Below are 10296 nucleotides of genomic sequence, written 5' to 3' on the forward strand. Positions count from 1 at the left end.
GATGGTGGGCAAGGGGCTGGGAGATTCTATATGAGCAAAGATAAGGAGGTTAGGCGTGTCGACCTTTGCTGACAGTCTGTAGCGCTGGGACCATCTTTCTCAATTGTATCTCCAGCACCTTGCTGGGTCTGACACATAGTAGTTGCTCCATAAATATGCCGGAAGAGCAGAAATCAAAGAAACAAATGTGGGACTTCCCTGGTGGCGCAGCGGTTAAGAATCCGCCTGCCAATGCAGGGGACACGGGTTTGATCCCTGGTCAGGGAAGATCCCACATGCCGCGGAGCAACTAAGCCCATGCGCCACAACTACTGAGCCTGTGCTCTAGAGCCCACGAGCCACAACTACTGAGGCCCACTCACCTAGAGCCCGTGCTCCGCACCAAGAGAAGCCACCGCAATGAGAAGCCGGGGCACCGCAATGAAGAGTAGCCCCAGCTCACTGCAACTAGAGAAAGCCCGCACGCACCAACAAAGACCCAAAGAATGAAAGGACGAAGGGAAGAAATGTATTTAGAGTAAAGGATTCATCTGGAAGAATTTCATCTTGGGGAGTCCTGCATCAGTGGAAAGAATAATAAAGCAACAATCAGATCTGAGGTGTGTGATCCAATGTGTGACTTGGAGCAAGTCAGTTTAGCTCTTTGAGCTTGGTTTCCTCATCTGTAAAACAAGGCTGATAATATTGCAGGAAAGGGGACCCCTTCCAGGGCAGCGGGCTCTTGTCCAACACTCAGAAATGAATTGTCTGAGGAAACACATATGCTGACAAAGCAAGAGACTTTATTGGGAAGGGGAGCCCGGGAAGAGAGAAGCAGGGTAAGGGAGCCCAGGAGAACTGCTCTGCCACATGGCTCACAGTCTCAGGTTTTATGGTGATGGGGTTAGTTTCTGGGTTGTCTCTGCCCAGTTGTTCTGACTCAGGGTCCTTCCTGGTGGCACGTGCATTGCTCAGCCAAGATGGATTCCAGCGAAAAGGATTCTGGGAGGTTGGTAGGACATATGGACTGGCATCTCCTCTCTCCTTTTGACATTTTCCGAATTCTTCCAGTTGGTGGTAGCTTGTTAGTTCTGCGTTCCTTACCGGGACCTCCTGTCATAAGATAACTCATGCAAGTGGTTACTATGGGGTCTGGCCAGGGCGGGCAGTTTCGGTCAGTGGTTCCCCTAACGACAATGCTTACCATATTTACTTCACAGGGTTGATGTGAAAAGCAAGTACAATTGTGGGCGGGAAAGCTGCTTTGGAAAGCACAGTACTCACAGAGGGTGGTAGTAGCGAGGTCAAATCTCTTAGCTTCTTTGACCGTCCAAGAAAAAGCCACTAAGGAAGAGAGTTGACAGTCTGTCTCTGCTGAATTCCCCATCTATCATGCAAGATTATGGGTAAGCCCGCTGATGACGCTGGGGGTGGAATTGAGGGGGCTGGAACAAGAAGAGGGGTTTCTCACCCAAGGTTGGCAGATTCGCCAAAATTAAGAGAGTAAGCAGAGCTGAGAGTCAAGTGAAAAGCTGGGTTCAATTTAAAAGAAAAAGAAAGGGGGGAGATTCTAAACAGGACAACAAAAGTGAGGCTTCAAAAGCCAGGATGAAGCCAAGAATCTGAGAGCCACAGAGAGGAGATAAAAGCAGAGTCTTAAATATAAGCACATGCCTAGAAAAGAGTGACTGCCTGGCACTGCTTTTTTGCTTTTTTAACAGCTATATTAAAATACAATTCATAGACCACATAATTCAACCATTTAAGAGTACAATTCAATTTAATACTTTCACAAAGTTACACACCTATCACTACAATCAATTTTAGAATATTTCATTATCCTAAAAAGATAATGTACACCCTTAGCCATCGTTCCCCACCCTCACCCTTAGGCAACTAGTAACCTACTTTCTGTCTTCATAGACTTGCCTTGCATTTCAAATAAATGGACTCATACAATACATGGTCCTTTATGAATGGCTTCTTTCACTTAGTGTGTTTTCAAGGTTCAACCAACAGCATGTAGCATGTATCAATACTTCATTTCTCTGTATGGCTGGATACCACAGTTTGGTTATCCATTCACCACTTATGAACAGAATTCTATACCTGGCCAAATCATCATTAAGGCTGAAGGCACAATAATGACTCTTTCGGGATTTGCAACATGCTGGTATTTTCAACCCTGTTAAGATACACCTAAGGCTTACACTGAAGAAAAAGACTGGAATTCTAATCAATTGTGAACCACATATTTTACTCATTTCATATCCAAGTACAAAAAAGAAAAAAAGACAGTCCATGTTATTCACTTTAAAATATCAATGCCTCAGGAATTCCCCGGTGGTCCAGTGGTTAGGATGCTGTGCTTCCACTGCAGAGGGCACAGGTTCAATCCCTGGTCAGGGAGCTAAGATCCCGCATGCCGAGCAGCACGGCCAAAAAATAAATAAATAAAAATTTAAAAATAAAATAAAATATCAATGCCTCTGCTTCCTTTCAGGGGAACGTGCCACAGAGCGAAGGCTCACTGAGGAGGTGCAAGGGAGTACTTACATGTACAATGCTATTTTCATTGGTAGCCACGAAAGAATCAAATGTCCCATTAATTCTCCTTAAAAGAAAACTGTGGGACTTCCCTGGTGGCGCAGTGGTTGTGAATCCGCCTGCCAATGCAGGGGACACGGGTTCGAGCCCTGGTCCGGGAAGATCCCACATGCCGCAGAGCACCTAAGCCTGTGTGCCACAACTACTGAGCCTGCTCTCTAGAGTCCGCAAGCTACAACTACTGAAGCCTGCGCGCCTAGAGCCCGTGCTCCGCAACAAAAGAAGCTACAGCAGTGAGAAGACCGCGTACCACAACGAAGAGTAGCCCCTGCTCACTGCAACTAGAGGAAGGCCATGCACAGCAACGAAGACCCAACGCAGCCAAAAATAAATAACTAAAATAAATTTTAAAAAAAGAGAAAACTGTGGACCAGTCATGCAGTAAGGGTCTCTTTCTTTCTTACACGACATTGACAGAGCCAGTGACTGAAGCTGTTTCTCCAGTTGTGAGAGTTGCATTGAGGCCTCATCCTGGGACTTGAATACCTGATGACCAGCCATTGAAGCCAGATATTCCCTGGGATAAAAGGTCTGGAGCTTCCACTGCATACAGACTCATCCCCACATCGAATCTCCTACCATTTCCTCATTAGCCACAAGAGCTCACAGCCCCAGACGCCAGGCCATAGATGCTTATGCGAGAGGGTCTAGAATTAACCCAAGGTTGCATCCCCTCTGGTTGGGAGCCCCAATCAATGAGATGAGGGAGGTCATGTATAGCCTGAGTCAAAGCCTGCTCAGGAGGAGGGCCACAGTCAACAGAACTGGTTCCACCTTCTCCAGATGTGGAGGAAAGCTGGAAGCAAATGAGTAGCATAGGAAGACATGTCTCTTCCAGCAAATGTTCACCTTTGGTTGAAAACTAGTCATATCGGATAATTTCCAACCTTCAACCTGGGATTCTCCCCTTAGCTCTTTAAGATTTTCTCTTCTGAAAGACAAAGAAAATAGGACCTCTAAACAGATATTCATAGCTGAATTGTGTGCCTTTTGTAATTTGTGATTTTCTGGGTTTATAAGTAGCACATTCCATGCATATTAGAAGGAAAAGCAAAGTAAAAAGTAAAAAGAAGAGTAACTTTCCATTCAGATTTAATCACTGCCTCTGCTGTTTTCTCATCCTGGAAGTTTCTCTTCTTTTGCGGTACGCGGGCCTCTCACTGTTGTGGCCTCTCCCGTTGCGGAGCACAGGCTCTGGACGCACAGGCTCAGTGGCCATGGCTCACGGGCCCAGCCGCTCCGCGGCGTGTGGGATCTTCCCGGACCGGGGCACGAACCCGCGTCCCCTGCATCGGCAGGCGGACTCCCAACCACTACGCCACCAGGGAAGCCCAGTTTCTCTTTTATACATTTGGATTTCCTGGATTTTAACGTCATGACTTCCCTCTTCTCTGGGTCTTTTTTTGTCTCTATTCAACTGTGGGAAAATGTCTCATTTGTCTTCTTGGCCTAATTTAGTATGAGCCATATGCATAGCACTTCCAAATGTGGTGGTTGTGTCTTTTATGCATAAACAATCTTCCTGCTCCCATTGCAGCCCTTTTCCTATCTGCTTTCTACTGGGTCTTGGGTGCAACATGCGCTTAACTCTCTGAGGATACAAATCAGAGGTGGTTTAAGGCTTCCTAATGGCTTGAAGTAATACTTTCAGAAGGGAACACTTTTGCTTTGACTTCTCAAGATATGCCCCTCTTTTGTCTTAAAAATATATTTTAAAATGTCCAGTGGTTTTTCTCCATGTAGAGGGGCTGTTCCTATGTGTCCAGTATGTATTAGGAGGTGTGATAAATTCTAGCAGCAATTGTGTGGCTTCCTGGTCAAATCCCACAGGCCTAGTAAGGGAAACAATCTGAGATTTTCTAGAGTTCTGCTTTTCCAGATTAGTCTGCTTACAAGTGGTTGGTAGGTGGGGCCTGACAGCTGGAGGCCATGTGCGGCAGTGCTACCCTGGGCAGAAGTTCCTTTTCTGGGTTTGTTGGACAGCGCAAGGTCCATGGGGGCATCTAACTCTTCCTTGGCCACCACCGCCCTCATTCGGAACCCACTTCATATCTGGAGACACCATCTGCTCCCACTGGGAGCTGAGAGCTGGGAGTGAGTGCTGCAGGAGGGCTTCTCACCCTGCAGGGCTCTGGTGCTTGTGGAATTGAGGTTTCACACCCACCTCAGGTCCTCCCCTCACCATTTCTGACTTCCCTGTGGATGCTTATTCCTCTAGCTTCTCCTCTTCCAAGATAAGCAGTTTCAGAAGGGACCTGCTTGAGCTCCCTTCCACTCACTCCCTGTGACAGACATATCATTATTTGCTGCCCAGTGTCTGTCCTCTTTCCTCCTTGCCTACAGAACCCTGATTTTGTTCTCCAGGGCCATTGTGTACAACCCAACGTGGGCCACGCTTCACCTAAGCTAATGGTTCTCCAGGAAGTTTAGCCCACACCAGAGAATGTTTAGGAAAGTGTGTATTGGGGTGTGAATGTAAATGTCTGAATGGTTAAGGGGGTGTGACAGAGAATGGGAGCTAGACTGCTAGATGCCCGGCAATGTGAGAGAGTTCTGTGGCATAAAGACCAGCCTGGCATATTCTTCTTTTTTTTTAAATTTTTAAAATTAATTAATTAATTGATTGATTGATTTTTGGCTGTGTCGGGTCTTCATTGTTGCGTGTGGGCTTTCTCTAGTTGCAGTGAGCAGGGGCTACTCTTCATTGCAGTGTTCAGGCTTCTCATTGCAGTGGCTTCTCTTGTTGTGGAGCATGGGCTCTAGGCGTGTGGGCTTCGGTAGTTACGGCACGCAGGCTCAGTAGTTGCGGTGCATGGACTTAGTAGCACACGGGCTTAGGTGCTCTGCGGCATGTGGGATCTTCCCGGACCAGGGCTCGAACCCATGTCCCCTGCATTGGCAGGCAGATTCTTAACCACTGGGCCACCAAGGATGTCCCCCTGCATATCCGTCATATAGATGAAAAACTGTGTCCTCTGTGCCCAAGAGTCTAATTCCATTTTACATATAAACACAAATTATCTGTTTTGTAGCTTTAACAAACAGTTAACATTTAACAAACAGTGACATTTTCCAGGAGAGCAGCTATTGAATAGGTTGAGGAAAGATTGTGCTATGCTTTATTATATTTGTGCTATGTTTTGAAATTCACCAGGAGCAGTTCACTATTACAGAAAATTACATCACTGTTGGGCATCACTCCTTCTATTTGAGTTGACAGTGCCACACCCCAGCATTAGTCTGCCCTGGTAACTGTCACATGTAATTATGTGGCAGAGAGAATTTGAGTCCCTGTTAATAGACTTAGAAATCAAATATTATTAAATAAGGGGAGATGCACGACACAGGAATCGGACTTAAATTATCGTCACTTTCAAAATGATTTCATGTTTGTCATCCCATATTTGAAATTTTTTGCTTGTTTAACATAATGATAAGAAATCTATGCTGTGAGAATAATGATATTTATTTATTTGGGGGTTGCCTATTGTTTTTCAACCTTATTTTGATCCTCTTGCCAGAATTGTACGAAACACCTTCTCTGTAGCCTCTTTTTTTCTTTTTTTGGAGTTATTAGGAGAGTTTATTTATCTATTCATTTCTTTATTTTTGAGGTATAGTTGATTTACTCTACAGGCTGTTTTATCATGATTTTTTCCTAGAATATCTTTTATTCCAGTGCTTATTGAAACACAGTTGTGTAGGTCTTCAAGGCTAAGCACCAATCTTGAGGTATGAAGTTTGATAGGAGGTGGGTTTTCCGTGATACCTCCCCATTTGATGTCCCAAGTCATAAAGAAAGAATTATTTTTGATGCTGCACTTAGCAGTAAGGCTCAACTCACTTGAGAGAATATCATAGTCTTCATCATCTCCACTGCAACACTCTGTAATTTGTCTGGACGATTAAGGTTTGTCCTTCCTCTTTCTTTTATGATATTCAAGCAAGTCTGGTTTGTTGCTACTTAAACTTGCACTGGATTTTATTGTAGTGGACAGTTGAACCTCTGCTTTTCATCTTCCTGTACTTCTTGTATGGAATATCTTCTGATCTTTCTCTTTTCTTCTCAACTATCCCTTTGAAATAGGTGCAACATCCAACTCTGACATTCTGTCTTCTAGTGGAGTCATACCGAGTCAATTATGCATTGAGATGTATAATATTGTATTATAAATTACTTTCCTCTTATTTCTCTATTACAGTTAGGGCGTTATTTTGAAATTACAGCTATAAATGAGTTATATGATCTATTATCCATTGCCTTTCAGGATGGAGGTTACAAAATTCTTGTGTTTTTTTTTTTTTTGATTTTTTTTTTTAAGGGAGGGGATAAAAGGAGGGATTTGCTCTGATAAGAGTGGGTCTAAGGCAGAAATGAAAGTCCTGTTCCTCCTTGTGCAGCCTCCCTGGAGCCATGAGGTTGGAGGTGGGCAGAGGGGCGTGTGTGACCCATTTCTAGTCCATGAGATCTAAGTAGATGTCTGCTGGGCAGAGGACAGTGGGTAAACTTTGTGTTCTCTTGATGAAGAGGGGCATATGTGGCTAACATGCCTCCCCTCCCTTTTTGCCACCTGGAATGCTGATGCATAGCTGGAATTGCATCTTGTGACGAGTCAAGGACGAAACCAATATACTAAGGATGGCAGACTGGAAAGAGGAAGCATCTGAGTGCCCAGATGTTTTTTTTTTTTTTAGCCGTACGCGGTCCTCTCACTGTCGTGGTCTCTCCCATTGCGGAGCCAACAGGCTCCGGACGCGCAGGCTCAGCGGCCATGGCTCACGGGCCCAGCCGCTCCGCGGCATGTGGGATCTTCCTGGACCTGGGCACGAACCCGTGTCCCCTGCATCGGCAGGCGGACTCTCAACCACTGCACCACCAGGGAAGCCCCCCAGATGATCTTTTTGACCTACTGAACCAAACCAAATAACCACCTCCTTATGGATATTTAATCATGGGGGGAAAGTCATCGTTTAAGCCATTGTAAATTGAGTTTTCTGTTACCTGCTTAACATAAACTATCTGCTCCTTTGCCTACACTGATCCTGCATTGACCGGTCCCACCTGGAGCTGCCACCCCCAGTGACTCTGCAGCATCATAAATCAGTAGTGATTTGGTAATCACTGTTCTAAAAAACCTTTGAATGATACCTCTTCCAGTATTCATGACTATGCTAGTGGAAAGTGCCCATATTCTCTCCAGAATGCTGTGTTTTGAATGCTTATTCAACCTTATGAATAAACGATAGGTGGGGATTCGATCCAGTGATTACCGCTCTTTGACGCCTTCTTATTAGAAGGCAGCTGGGCAGTCCTTGCATAGCCCAGAACCCCAAAATGGCTGAACCCGAATGTTCTGTAGAACAGCACGTCACCAGCGTTCTGTTGTCAGGTGACACCAGTAGCATAGATGAAATAAAAGCAAATCTATTAACTCTGCTACTGCAACCACTTCAAGCTAATTATTTAAGTGATGCGGTTTTGCCTTAATTATGGAACATTATTCGATTAAATTACATTTGACTACCCATAACTTTTGTTCAAGGAGCACTTCATATACAGACACCTCTAATCAGAGTACAAAGCACTTAAATACTTAACCTGGTTAAATGGAAGTGAAAACCATAATGCATAGCATTCTTCTTGCTAAGGGAAATCTTCAGCCATTATGTAGCAAGACCAGGCTTTAGAAATAATGAATAGGGACTTCCCTGGTGGCTCAGTGGTTAAGAATCCGCCTGCCAATGCAGGGGACACGGGTCCAAGCCCTGGTCCTGGAAGATCCCACATGCCGTGGAACAACTAAGCCCGTGCACCACAACTACTGAGTGTCCGCTCTTGAGCCCACGAACCACAACTACTGAGCCCGTGAGCCACAACTACTGAAGCCCGCGTGCCTAGAGCCCGTGCTCTGCAACAAGAGAAGCCACCACAATGAGAAGCCTGCGCACCACAACGAAGAGTAGCCCCCGTTCGCCGCAACTAGAGAAAGCCTGCTTGCAGCAACGAAGACCCAACACAGCCAAAAATAAGTAAATAAATAAATTTATAGAAATAATGAGTAACTACCAGCATACACTTACAGTATTTTGAGGAACATAGGAAGAGCACCCAAAGTATATTTGTTCTCCAAAATCCAAAGAAAGAAACAGAAAAACCCAGAAAACTTTGAAATCCTTCTCCTGAAATAGAAAATGAGAGAAATTATAGTACAATTGATTTAATCCTTAAACATCCAGCAGAAAACACAACAGGGACTTTAAGAGACAATTTGCCATAGAACCTGAAAGTTATTTTGTCCCCAAAATAGGTCACTTGCCATAATTTTACGGAAAAGTTTTAGTGGGCACACAGTAACTGTTCTTTCATTCAGTGCCTGGTTTGCACCAGGCCTTGTGTGTTGACATGGACCAACCTCAGTAGTGGGAGAGACACCATCTCTGCTGCCCCTGAATTGGCAGCAGTCCAGGGGCTGGCAGTCCAGCAGTCTTTGTGCCACTTTTTTTTTTTTAATATCTATTTATTTATTTATTTTTGGCTGTGTTGGGTCTTCATTGCTGCGCGCCGTCTTCCTCTAGTTGCGGCGTGCAGGGGTTACTATTTGTTGAGGTGCGCAGGCCTCTCACTGTGGTGGCTTCTCTTGTTGGGGAGTCCAGGCTGTAGGTGCGCGGGCTTCAGTAGTTGTGGCTCGCGGGCTCTAGAGCGCAGGCTCAGTATTTGTGGCTCACGGGCTTAGGCTGCTCCGTGGCAAGTGGTATCTTCCCGGACCAGGGCTCAAACCTGTGTCCCCTGCATTGGCAGGCGGATTCTTAACCACTGCGCCACCCGGGAAGCCCCTGTGTCATTTTTGTATTGTTAAACCTTATGTGTCTGGCAGCAGAGACTGGATGGAGAACAAGCAAGACTAGAAGCCAGGAGTCCAGCCAGCAGGTGCAGAGGGGAGGCCAGGAGGAGGAGACAATGAGGTGGCTTGGAGAGAGATTGAGGAAGCAGACTTGAAAGGACCTGGTGAATTATTGGATATTGGGTTGGGATGATTATGATTCATTCAGTGGATCTGAGTTGGTGGCCAGGAAGCTAAATGTCTTTAAGAAACACAAGCCAAGGGACTTCCCTGGTTGTCCAGTGGGTAAGACTCCGTGCTCCCAATACGGGGGGCCCAGGTTCAATCCCTGGTCAAGGAGCTAGATCCCACACGCATGCCGCAACTAAGAAGCCCACATGCTGAAACGAAGATCCTGCATGCCGCAACTGAGACCCGGTGCAGCCAAAATAAATAAGTGAATAAAAATAAATATTAAAAAAAAAAAAAAGAAAGAAAGAAACACAAGCCAAGAGTTTTGGAAGAACATCATACTTCCCCTATCTTCACTTCATGACTGAGGAACTGGAGACCTAAAACTGGTGAATGACGTTCTCTAGGTCACTTAGCCTGAAGATGCAGCTTCTCTCTTGTGTAGTTGGCACTTCAGACTTCTTTCTGTTTGGGTGTTCTGCCTTTCGTTCCCCTCCAACAAACCTCTGGGCAGACCTGCCATACAGGCCACTAGATTGAGCAGGCTTTGAAGGAAACCACCCTCGGCCTCTGTGCTGAGAGACAAAGTGGTTAACAATGTCAGTTGAGGCTTTGTCCTCATGTTAGGTTCTGTGCTATATGTTTTATATTATCTCATTTAATACGGTATTATCATCCCTGTTCTGATGAGAAAAAC

The 10296-nt window shown here is 45.3% G+C and overlaps 1 non-coding gene across 1 annotated transcript; it reads left to right on the forward strand.

Annotated features, from left to right (window-relative positions):
- The first annotated feature begins 2316 nt into the window (after positions 1-2316).
- On the forward strand, positions 2317-2389 carry TRNAG-UCC (transfer RNA glycine (anticodon UCC)). Its single transcript has one exon. It is a non-coding gene; the product is annotated as a tRNA-Gly (tRNA).
- The last annotated feature ends 7907 nt before the right edge of the window (positions 2390-10296 follow it).

Source organism: Lipotes vexillifer, unplaced genomic scaffold (assembly GCF_000442215.2).
Source record: "Lipotes vexillifer unplaced genomic scaffold, Lipotes_vexillifer_v1.1 scaffold641, whole genome shotgun sequence".
In the NCBI taxonomy this organism is placed as follows: Eukaryota; Metazoa; Chordata; class Mammalia; order Artiodactyla; family Lipotidae; genus Lipotes; species Lipotes vexillifer.